This window comes from Talpa occidentalis, unplaced genomic scaffold, assembly GCF_014898055.3.
Source record: "Talpa occidentalis isolate TD23 unplaced genomic scaffold, MPIMG_talOcc4v2.1 talOcc4.13, whole genome shotgun sequence".
NCBI lineage: Eukaryota > Metazoa > Chordata > Mammalia > Eulipotyphla > Talpidae > Talpa > Talpa occidentalis.
Genome location: NW_023601322.1, coordinates 20,511,488 through 20,523,809, shown reverse-complemented (window position 1 = coordinate 20,523,809; position 12,322 = coordinate 20,511,488). Strand labels below are relative to the sequence as shown.

General features: G+C 34.5%; 1 protein-coding gene across 6 annotated transcripts in view; it reads right to left on the bottom strand.

The window, feature by feature from the left end:
• Positions 1-12,322, bottom strand: part of PIAS2 (protein inhibitor of activated STAT 2) — a 67,306-nt gene that overhangs the window by 48,537 nt on the left and 6,447 nt on the right. Inside the window, exon 3 of one of the 6 annotated variants that reach the window (XM_054694061.1) lies at positions 7,266-7,354. The exons of the other annotated variants lie outside the window; for them this stretch is intronic. The gene's annotated coding sequence lies outside the window, so the exon portion shown is untranslated. The remainder of the gene's footprint in view (positions 1-7,265; positions 7,355-12,322) is intronic. 6 annotated transcript variants of the gene reach the window in all.

Below are 12,322 nucleotides of genomic sequence, written 5' to 3'. Positions count from 1 at the left end.
TGTTAAATACAGGAGTGAAAGCAAAGTTGAAGGTGCTACCTTCAGAAAACTTCAACAAGTAAATGATAGCTAAATATAATCACCATTGGGTAAAAAATATTTCCCTAAGAGCAACTCTTAAATATGTGATAGAAATTGCCCAAATATAGTCTGAAATTTGAGGAAGCTCTAATAGGTTGGAAGTCATGTTAAAAATTAAAACTTTGTAAAGCCTCCATCTGCTGTGGTATATAATTGGGAAGGGGAGAAAGGAGCTGCTGAGGGAAATACCATTGTTAATATTGCTGACCCAAAACACAATATTCAAACAATCTACATCTTCATGTATATACATGTAGTAATTATGCATGTATGTAAGTATAATCAATAGATCAAAGCAGTGGCCAATTTGATACCATAAGAAAAACTATGTGACAAATGAGAGAGAGATTCCAATTGCTAACTACTACCTATTTCAGAGGTCACAGGAGGCCTCACATCCCTGAGAAATTGTGGTAATATCTATAATAAAATTCCCTTTTATTTGAAAGAACTTAAATGGCTCTCTTCCTTACAACACACTGATTTAAATAAGTTCTAAGCTAAAGAAATCAAAATTGACAGGCAAAAAAATTGGAATTTATCAAAAGAAACAAGAAAGAAAACACTATTTTGTTATTTCAATATCTATAAAATAAGCCAAAGCTTGGGAGACCATCTTCCCAAATGCTTCTTTTACTATAAAACACAAGATTTAAAAAAAAAGTGAGTTTAAGAGGCAAAAAATTAACAACAAAATTCACCAAAGAATAAGAAATAAGCAAAAAAACAAAACAAAACAAAAACCCAGTAACTAGAAGACAAAAATGCAGAAATGTCTATAGTCAAATCCAAAAAGGGAGAAAGATATAGTCTTATGAGGCAAGGATTACAAATACTAAGCAAGTTTCTTTAAAGAGAATATCACACACAACTACATTCTAATAAATTAAAGACAAAAGTTATTGCCTACAAAAATATAAAATAATCTGATTCAAGATGTATATTATCAGGCCTCCCCTGGTGGCACAGCCCTTGAGTGCTGGGCTGCGAAACTGCCCGCAGCCTCTGAAGTGCCGGTTTGATCCCCGGCCACCGGCGAGGGTCCCACATGGCGCGCAGACCTCTCCTGCCGCGCCTGCTGCTCCCCTCAGCAGTGTATAGCATCAGTCAGCCTGTTCTGTTCTCCACTCTGGCTCTGGTGAATTCCCTCACCCTCCCGCGCTTCTGACTGTACCCAGTGCTTGTATAAATAAATAAATTAATCTTAAAAAAAAAAAAAAAAGAGGTATATTATCTCTACGCTCTCCATTTATAAAAGCCATTTATAAAAGCATCTACCCAGACAGGATAGTTTAATAAATTCTACTAATCCTTCAAGGAAAACAAAGAATTCTGTTCCTTAAACTGTTTCAGAGAATAAGAGTCAAATAGAGTTAGAAGACAAACATGGAAAAATCTATTAAAAACAAAACACAAAATTCATGTGAATTACTGGTTCTCAAACTTGAGCAAATGAGTTCATTCATCCAAACAAACTTTTAGGTAAAAGCTTGATGAGACAGGGAGACTAACAGACCACCTTATTGTTTTCATTTCCCTACACAGGGCCTAAAAGTATCAAGGGTCTTTTGTGACACATCAAGTTTCCTATAAGGATAGCTACAAATATCCTCTCAAAGCACCCAAAATGCAGTTTAGGAATATAAAAGTGGTTTAATTTAAACTCAATACATTACCAGGGTAAGATGGTCACTATCCTTATAGTCACATACTAAAATATTGATGGATAAAAGTGTACAGCATATAAAATTACCTTTAAAATAAGTTAGGGAGACTAAGCAGGGACATAGGTGATAAATCAGACTTGGTAACTGCTAAAAAGCTGGATATTGTGTACATGGGAAACTTTCTACTTTTACAAATGTAGGAATGTATCCATAATAAAATAATCTGTCTCTTCCCAACTTTTCCTTAAACTTCAACATGTTCTAGATTTACTTAAACAAATAAACAAAAAAATATTAATTTGTATGAAGTAAAAAAGAGATTGTAGCCTAAATAGTATTTCTCATAGGAACCCAGGCGCCTGAGGAAATGGCTAATATTTCAAGACTAGGGTAGAAAATACAAACGAACCCAAAACATGTCATACCAGAAAGCAGTTATCAAAGTCCACTGTAATCTTGGCAGAAGGACCCAGAAAACAGCCCAGTAGCCCAAGTTGAGACAGTCAAAAGGAACAGTAACTACATCAGATTCAAACACCTCAAATACATTAAAAAGTCTTTGTGCATAATACTATAAAAACAAATCACTGATATCCTCTAGAGGATGTTGGGGGAAGCAACTGATTCTGAATACTGAATGAAAACAATGCAAAAAGATTTATTGGTCAAAAAAAGTCATGATTATCTACATTAAAAATAAGAGAACCCTTGGATAAGTTACCAGATAAAAATACTAAATACCGAAAAGATTTAACTCTCTTCAAATTAAAATAAAATTCCAATAAATGACTAGTGAGCTGGAAACCTTAACTGATCAAAACTTATAATAAAGAATTAAATAAAATACATAATATGGCAAGGGGTGATGAACACCATGAACAAAAACAAAGAAGGAAATGGACACAAGGTGCACAATTTTAAAGAGGGATGATCTCAAATACGGTGGCGTTGAGTAACTAATTGAAGGCAGGCGGAGTCAGAAAGCACCGAGTGGACATGGGAGGAAAAGCATTCCAAAGAACAGGACACAGCGGGTACAAAAGTCCTAAGGAAGAAGACATGCCTAGCACACTGCAGGAAAAGTAAAACTCCATCGCTACTGAGTCAAGAGTAATCTAGAGAAATGAGTATTAAGATGGCAAGATGATGAGCAAAGAAAATAACAAAGAAAATGACAAGTGATTGGCTTAAATATTTTCTATATAAACTAACAGTAAATATTATGTACTATTGCTGATAACATCACATTTGTGATGCTAAAGAAAGACAAAACAATAACGCTGGGCAACATTATGGCAATCATATAAATTGATAGAGTGATGAGTATTTTATTCTATAGATAAAAACAATCATTTTAGATTTATATTCATATACTAAAATTTCAAGAAAACTTTGGGAGTCTTTAAAAAGGCCCAAATAAGTACATAATTTCACAACTAGTAAAACGAGGAAAACATGAGGAAGGAAAAAAAATCAACCCAAAAGTCAGCAAGAAAATAAGTAGAGAAACAAAGCATAGAAAAAGTATGATAGTATAGCACAAATTGCAGGGATAAAAATATATGCATCAATACATCAATAATGCCAACTTTACACAAGTATTTCCGGTAACTTATACAAAATGTATCAATTCCTTGCACAAAACTATCAAAACTCAGCCGGTATGAAATACAAAATTTGAGTAACCTTGTAACAACTCAGAAAAATGAATTCATTATTTAAAACTTCCCCCCTCCCAAAAAATTTACTAGGCCCAGATGATTTTACTGGAGCTCCACAATTTCTTCCAGAAAGTGAAAGTGAAGATGAGAAAACACTTCTAAACTCACTTTAAGAAACTAGCATTACCCTTAAACAAAACCAGACAAAGACAGTACAAAACATGAAACTACAAACAACTCATGAATATAGATGAGTTACTTAATACATTAGCATAAAGAATTCAGCAATATGCAAAAACAATTATACACCATGACCCAGTGAGGTTTATTACAGGGATGCAAGACTAGATCGACATTTGAAATCAATGTAATACACTATATTAATAGCTAAAAAATGGAAACTGCATTATAATATCAATCAATACAAAAAATCACTTGACAAATTCAATACCAACTTATGACAAAAAATTCTCTGAAAAAGTTAAAACAGAAGAGAACTTTCTCAACTTAATAGAAAGCATCTGTAAGAAATTCTGGAGCTAACATACTTAAAGATGAAAGACTGGATGCTTCACCTCAAGATTTTGAATGAGACAAAGATGTCTACTCTGACACTCTTAGTTAGCATAGTCCTGAAAGTTCCAACTGTGGAATAAGACAAAAAAGAGAAAAAAAGCATACAGATCAGAAAGAAAAAAAGAAACTACCCGTATTTGCACATCCCAAGGAATCTACAAAACAGTTCAAAGAACTAAAAACTAAGTTGTTATTCATTCAGCACGGTCACAAGATATAAAAGCAAAACATGAACACCAACAGAACATGTAGAAACAAGCTAAAAACACACCATTTTCTCCTAATTACGCCAAAGAACATAAAGATCACATGTTTTAAAAAAATAAAACAATACAGGACTTGCATGCTGAAAACTACAAAACACAAATGAAAGTCTACAATCTAAATAGAGTCTTCATAGACTGGAAGACTCAACAAGCAATGTCAATTTTTCCCTTTCTGACAAGGAAAAATATGAACTTCTAACTAATTCTCACATGCTATACAAAAACAAGTAACTCTGAACAGTATCACAGACATCAATGTAAGAATAAAGGTATAAAACTTTTCAAACAACACAGAGAAAAAGCGTCAGTGTCCAGAAATAGGCAAAACAGTTCTTGGGCTTATACTCAAAGCAAGATCCACAAAAGGAAATATTACATAGCGGACTTGACCAAAAGTAAAAACTTGTACTCTACTAGTACTGTGAAAGGATGCAAAGACAATCAACAACCAGCTCAGAGAAAATATTTTCAAAGCACATATCCATCAAATGACCGATATCTAGAAAATACCGAAAACTCTTACAACTAAAAAAAAAAATCCAATTAGGAAAAGGACAAAAGAGGTGAAGAAACATTTCATTGAGGATATACAATGACAAATAAGCACATAAAAATATGTTCAGCATCATTAGCCATTAGGGGAATGCAAATTAAAACCTCACTGAGATAACACTAGATACATACCAGAATGGCTAAAATGAAAAACAGTGAAAACACCAAATGCTGGCGAGGAAGCAGATAAACTGGATCACTCCATACATTGCTGGTAGGAATGTAAAATGGTACAGCCACTCTGGAAAACAGTTTGGCAGGTTCTTTAAAAGCTATATATGCAATAACCATACAATCCAGCAATTGCACTCCTGGGCAATTATCCCAGAGAGTTGAAAACATGTTGAAAACCCTATGCATAAATCTTTGTAGCACTTTTATTCATAATAGCCAAAAACTGTACACAACTCAGATGTCTTTCAACAGATGAACAGCTAAACAAATCCAGCTCATGGAGTATTACTCAACAATAAAAAGTGATGAATTATGAGACATATAATAGCATGGTGAATTTTCAGAGAATTATGCTGCATGAAAAAAGACCTCAAAAGTTAGAAACTGTATGATTCCATTCATGCACTATTCAAAGAAAGAACAGATGAATGGATCCCCAAAGGTGAAGGGGAGGGAGGGGCTGAATGGGAAGGAAATGTGTGTAGCTATAAAAATGACAGTATGAGGGATTCTTATGGTGATAGAAATGGTCTGTATCTTGATTGTGTCCATATCAGTATCCTGGTTATGATATCATACTATGATTTTTATAAGATATTACCACCCAAGGAGACTAGGCAAAAAGTTCATGGGATGTCTCTGTATTACTTCTTATAATTCTAAGTAAATTGACAATTACTTAATCAAAAGTTTAAAATCACAGAAGCCAGGACTATCAGACCACGTTATTTTAAAAATTCAATAATAATCACAAGAGCTAAAACTAAAATAGAAGGATAAAAGGAAGGGGGAATTTTTAAAATCAGGCAAAAAATTAGATGATCAAAAGAAAAAAATATAGGTACACTAACATCAAACAGCAATATGTAATACAAAACAGAATCCTATACACAAAGTCACTACACAGAGAAAATTTCAATTCTACAGGAAAATATACTTTAAACTTTGATGGCTAACAACAATTAAAATATGTATTTTAAAATTTGATAGAATTACAAGGAAAATGAAAAAAATTTTAGTGAAAGATTAAGATGTCTACTCTAAATACATAACAAGATTTGAACATAGGAACAAACTTAACTACTGCACATGTAGAAAACTTTGTGACCACAATTAAAAAATACACACTCTCTTCATATAACAAACAAAAATCATAAAAGGTGACCACATGATCTCAACAGATTTCAAAGGGTTGGTATCCTACAAATCATGCTGTTACCACAACAGAATTACAAGCCAGTCACCAAACTAAAGGAATTCCCATATATTTGGAAATAAAAATCTATAAATAACTCATACATTAAAGAATCCATAGTGGAAAATAGAAAAATACTCACAAGTGAAAAATAAAAACATAAAAGCATGTGATGTAAGGAAAGCAATACACACAAATTGATAGTCTTAAACGCGTACGGTAAAATGCTGAAAATTAGTAAGAACGGTGTCCGACTTGATAAACTAGAAAAAGAATAAAAATAAAACCAAAGGAAGTATAAGCAAAGAAATGAAGAGCAGAAGTTAATGAAATGGGGAATTATATGTTAAAGGGCATAAAAGACTAAAGTTTAAATTCTTCCAAAGGTCTAAAAATTGGCAAACATCTAGCTTTTAATGATCAAGGATGGCATAAAAAAGGAGGGGTGCTTTTAAAGAAACATTACTGTTACCGCAAACTAAGAAATTAATAACTTACTGCCACAAGTTCTAGAATGTGGGTAAAGTGGACTACGTTATAAGTATAACCTACCAAAACGAGCTTGAAAATTTGAAATTTGAACAATCTTATAACCAAAGCTACCAAATTAGTGATTAAGAAGTGTCCCACAAAGAAAACACCAGTTACAATTTTTACAAGGGAGTTCTACCAAAGGCTTAAGAAATGGATTATTCTAATCTTACATAAACTCTACCAGAAATAAGAGAAAAAGTATAGTTTTAAAAAAATTTTAATTACTCATCATTAAGGCAAAAGTACTAAATTTACTATCTTCAAACTGAGCCCAATAATGAAGAAAAAAAAAAAAGAGAGAGAGAGACAGATTAGGGTTGACATTATACCTGGAATACTAGGTTGGTTTAAATAGCAGAAAATCAATCAATGTATTTCCCCATGTTAACAGGTTATAGAAGAAATGCTTATCTTCTCAAAAGATGCAAAAAAAGCTTTTGATAAAATTCAACATCCATTCATGATTTTTTTTTTTTAATTAGCAAACTAGTAATAGAAAGAACATCCTTAACCTGGAAAGATTATCTACAATAAACCTACAGCAAGCATTATACTTAACTGTGAAACTCTGAAAGCATTCCCTTTAAAATCAGGAACAAGATCAGGATGCCCCCATCACCGCTTCTATTCAACATTGTACTGGAGATCCTAGCCAGCACATTAAGACAAGAAAAAGAAAGAAAAAAAGCATAAGAATTGGAAAGGAGGAAACAAAGAGATCATTATTCACAGATAGAACTGTCTACACAGAAAATCCAAAAGAATTCTGTAGGTTATTCATCACAATTAGGAGCATGGCACTGTTGTTACACAAACTCAAATGCACTTCAATACACTACCAAGGTAGAATGTCATTATATTGATAAGATACCATTTGTGATACAAAAACAAGGCACCTAGCAATAACAAACAAAATATTTACAATAGTTGAAGAAAATTAAAATTATGCACAAGGCCTAAATAAATGGAGACTATAATGCGCATGGTTATGAAAACTTTATTAATATTAAAAAAAGAAAACTAGTAACAAAATGAAAGCTCCCTCCAAACTGATTTACAAATTCAATGTATTTCCCATCAAAATCCCAGTAGGGTTATGTGTGCGCATGCAGACACACTTGGTTTGTATCCACATAATTTAAAAAAGATAATTCTAAAATTATATAGAAGAGCAAACAGCCAGTAAATTCACTGAAAAACTACAATGCAGAAGGACTTGACCCACTTTTGTGTTCCTCAATGATTAACTAGACTGTTTCAGATCAACCTTCCCTGTAAAAACTTTAAAAACTAAACAGTATAAAAAACATCTGTTTGAAGGCATGGAAGCAGCAAGAATCTAAGCAGCCTAGAAATGGAATCCAAACATTTGATGCATCTTTTCCCCTGGTGATATTTCCCCCTGGAGATATCTGCCAATGGGGAAAGGGCAATGAACAGGCTGAGAAGTCAAGCAGAACTCTGACTCAATGTGTAAGTTTGGGAAAACAAGTTATCTGCAAAATACAATCTGTAAGAGCTGGTATTCTGGACATATAGTCAACTGCACATCAGTATGAAAAAGACAGGAGGCCCAATATAAAAATGGGCAAAAGACTTGGAGGCCACTTCACATAAGACACCCATATGGTCAACAAGTATTTTAAAAGGGGTTTGGAATCACTACTCATTAGAGGAATGCAAATTAAAGCCACGAAACATCCACTAAAATGTCTAAAATTAAAGGACAGGCAAGGGACATGTAGCGACCATAATTCTTACACTCCTAATGGAAGGGACTGGACAAACAGCTACAAAGAACACACAGAGGAATTTCCAAAGAGCAGGAAAAGTCAAGACACCAAAAACATATTATACAATTCCATTTATGTGAGCTCAAAATACTGGCAAAACTAATCTAAGATGTTAAAGTCAGGTTAGTAAGTTATCTTTGAGAAGCTTAAATGCTGAGAGGGGACTCAAAGGGAGTTGCTAGAGCACTCATAATGTTCTCTGTCTTGACCTGCATAGGGTTATACAGAGAAAATGCATCCAGGTATAGTCTCATGACCTATGCTTTCTATAGGTGCTATGTTGAGAAGTTTGTTTATATGGAAGTTATTATAAATATGATGGTGCTGCTGGCATGGACTAATAAACTAGAGGTCAGAAAATATAGATAAGTAAATCCAATTATTACAAGTTAGGAATTTTATGGTTTTAAAAAAAGACAGTACAAACGGGGGCAAAAGACATGAACAGAATTCTAGAAAAGGAAAGAACATGTTAATCAGCACAGTAAAAACATGCTCAAACTCATTAACAAAAGGGGAAAAATGAAAACTATTTTATACTTGCTGGCAACAACTTTAAAGTCTGATAAAAATATTAGCAAGAAATCTAAGCAACGACAACTGCATTGCTTAAGGGAAGCAAATACTGTTATCATCCTCTTTGGAAAATGGTATTATCTAGCATTGTTGAAGATGCACACATCCTTAAATCCTGACAATAGGACTCTTAGGATCACTATAGTAAAATATAAATATTCACACAAGATGAGAAAATAGAAATCACAAACAGCTAATAATTAATGCAGGTCAAGCTTTTTCACAAAGTAAAAACACTGAAAAGTTACTTTTTTTTTTTTTTTTTAGCATTTTCAGCGCTTTTTGGATTTCAGAAGTGTGGATAAAAGATTTGAGGACCTATAAAAAAAACAGAAACTACATGAATTTCCAATAGGAAAATGAAAAACTGGAGTATATGCCTATGATGGAAAATAAAAAACAATGACAATCAAAAAAGCCCCAAATACATACAATATTACTCCATTTGTATAAAAATTTAAGATACAAAAAAAATCTATCTATATGATACAATATATAGGGCCTCCCGGGTGGCACAACGGTTGAGTGCTGGGTTGCAAAGCTGCCCGCTGCCTCTGCAGTGCCAGCTCAATACCTGGCTGCTCCCCGGCCACTGGAGGAGGGTCCCACATGGCGCACAGACCTCTCCTGCCGCCCGCTGCTCCCCTCAGCAGTGTACTTCGGTCCTTTCGTCTGCTCTGCTCCCCGCTCTGGCTCTGGTGAATTCTCTCACCCTCCTGCGCTTTCTGACTGTACCCAGTGCTTGTATAAATGAATGAATGAATGAATAAATCTTTAAAAAAAAAAAAAAAAGACTGTATGATACTATATATATATTATTTAGCTACATAATGTTATTTAGCTATATAATGTAAATGTGACAGAGAAAGTGCCCTGTTGAACTACTGTAATGAACTACTTAAGTTGGGTGATGTGTAAATATATGTTTACTAATATCTCACCTGTTATAATCTCCTGTACCTATTAAATAGGTTGAAGTATTTTAAAATTAAAAGTCAAGAATAACATAGCCAAATACATAAACCAGTATGACAACTGCCACTTCAAAGAATTGTCTCGAGAGAACTTTTTTAAAGGAATTAGCATCCTTAGAGAAATTAAGGTATTAATCTCCCCTCCCCCACCCATGAATCAAGAACAGGCTTCCCTTTTATTTTAAAGGGGTAGGTGGGAAGGAAGGAGAAAAAGAGGATAAAGTTTTTATATATTAAAAATATAGTTACTGAAATTCAAAGATAAAGTCAAGGAAATCTTCCAGAATGTAAACAAGTGAAACTGTCAATCTGAAAGTCCAAAATTCATCTAAGAGACTCAGAGAAAATAAAAAAGTTATCCAAAGAAGAGAAAAAAATTCCTCAGACCTGAAGAGGCTTAAAACTGAAAGTTTACCCACTAGAAGAAATGAAAAGGGATAACCAGATATACTTCACATCAAAGATGAAAAGATCACCATGAAGACTACGAACAAGGTAACTACAAAAGGATAACCGTCAGATGCCATGGATCTATCACTGGCAACACTAGGCATTTTAAGTTCCTAAAGCAAAGCTTTCAAAGTTCTGAAACAAAATATTACCAACTTAGAATCAGAAACAAAGGCAAGCCATTTTCAAATGCTTAGAACTTTAAGAACTTACAAAGTTTATCACCAACATATCCTTCCTAAAACAACTAACCAAGGACTGTATTCTAGCAAGATCGAAAAGTAATTTAAAAATAGAAGGGCATGAGATCCCAATAACATACCTAACCCAGGAGTGCAATATAAAGTAATGCACACACTAGACAACGAAGATGAAGAAAATTGAAGAAATTCTATCTTCAAGAAAAGCTGAATGGTTACAAGATGAAAATATTCTTTGATTACATTTTAAAAACAATGCCCATGAGCCTATGAAGCTGTCCACAGCCTCTGCAGCACTGGTTTGATCCTGGCCAGCCGGGGAGGCTCAGCAGATCTCTCCTGTCTCCCCCACTGCTCCCCTCAGCAGTGTATTTCAGTCTGCCTGTTCTGTTCCCCACTCTGTCTCTGGTGAATCCTCTCACCCACCTGCACATCTGGCCTGTACCCCGGTTCTTGTATAAATAAATCTTAATAAATAAATAACAACAATGCCCATGAGTTCGCCTCACCCAAACAGATCCTTTGTATTTCTCCTGTGCTAAGGAGGACAGGTTTAATACACAACTCCACATACCTGGTTCTACACTGACCAATTCTTACAATCAACATACATATTGCAGTCTCCTTATTAGCACTTGATCTCTAGGATCTTCCTGTCAAAGCAAAAAAGTACAGAAGCAATATAAACCATAATATAAATGTAATAAATCTTAACAACAGAAAGAAAAAATGAGGACTGGAAGGGGAAGGGTGGAGATAAGAAGACAAAGGAAAATGGATGGAAGTTAAATTCTTCTCAGAAAGACTGGGAACTGATGAGATTGTTTGAAACTGAAGGTCAAAAAAAAGAATTTTAACTATGGCAAAAAGTTTAAAAATAATCAAATAGTAGAACAAGGAACAAAAATGTAATTGGTAGAAATCAAAGTGCTAGGACTGATGGAAAAAATACAATGACCTAAATTCCCTATCTACTAGAGGGTCAAGTAATAGACACTGTTGAGAGTTGAAAAAGAAAAATCAACACATAGAAGATACCATGGTATTTCTGAGTTCTGGGACTGCCTAAAAACAAAAGACATGTGGGCCTCCCCGGTAGTGCAGCGGTTGAGCGCTGGGTTGCGAAGCTGCCCGCGGCCTCTGCAGCACCGGTTCAATCCCCGGCTGCTCCCCAGCCACGGGAGGAAGGTCCCACATGGCGCGCAGACCTCTCCTGCCGCACGCTGCTCCCCTCAGCAGTGTACTTCGGTCCTTCTGCCTGCTCTGCTCCCCGCTCTGGCTCTGGTGAATTCTCTCACCCTCCCGCGCTTCTGACTGTACCCAGTGCTTATATAAATAATAAATAAATAAATCTTAAAAAAAAAAAAAAAGACATGTATGTCAAAGGAGTGGGACTTAATGAGAAAGAAACAACTTTTACTTTTTGAATTTTTCTGTACTAAGTACTACCTTCATTTTTTTAAAATGGGAACAAAGAAAAAGAATTTAAAGGTTCTGGCCAGATTAGGGAAAAGGTCATATAACTTGTTCAAGACCATATACAGTCAATAACCATCCATCTCCAATGCTAGTATTAAAGATAATCAAGGTGTTTTACTGAGGTGTATAAATATTCAAATGCAG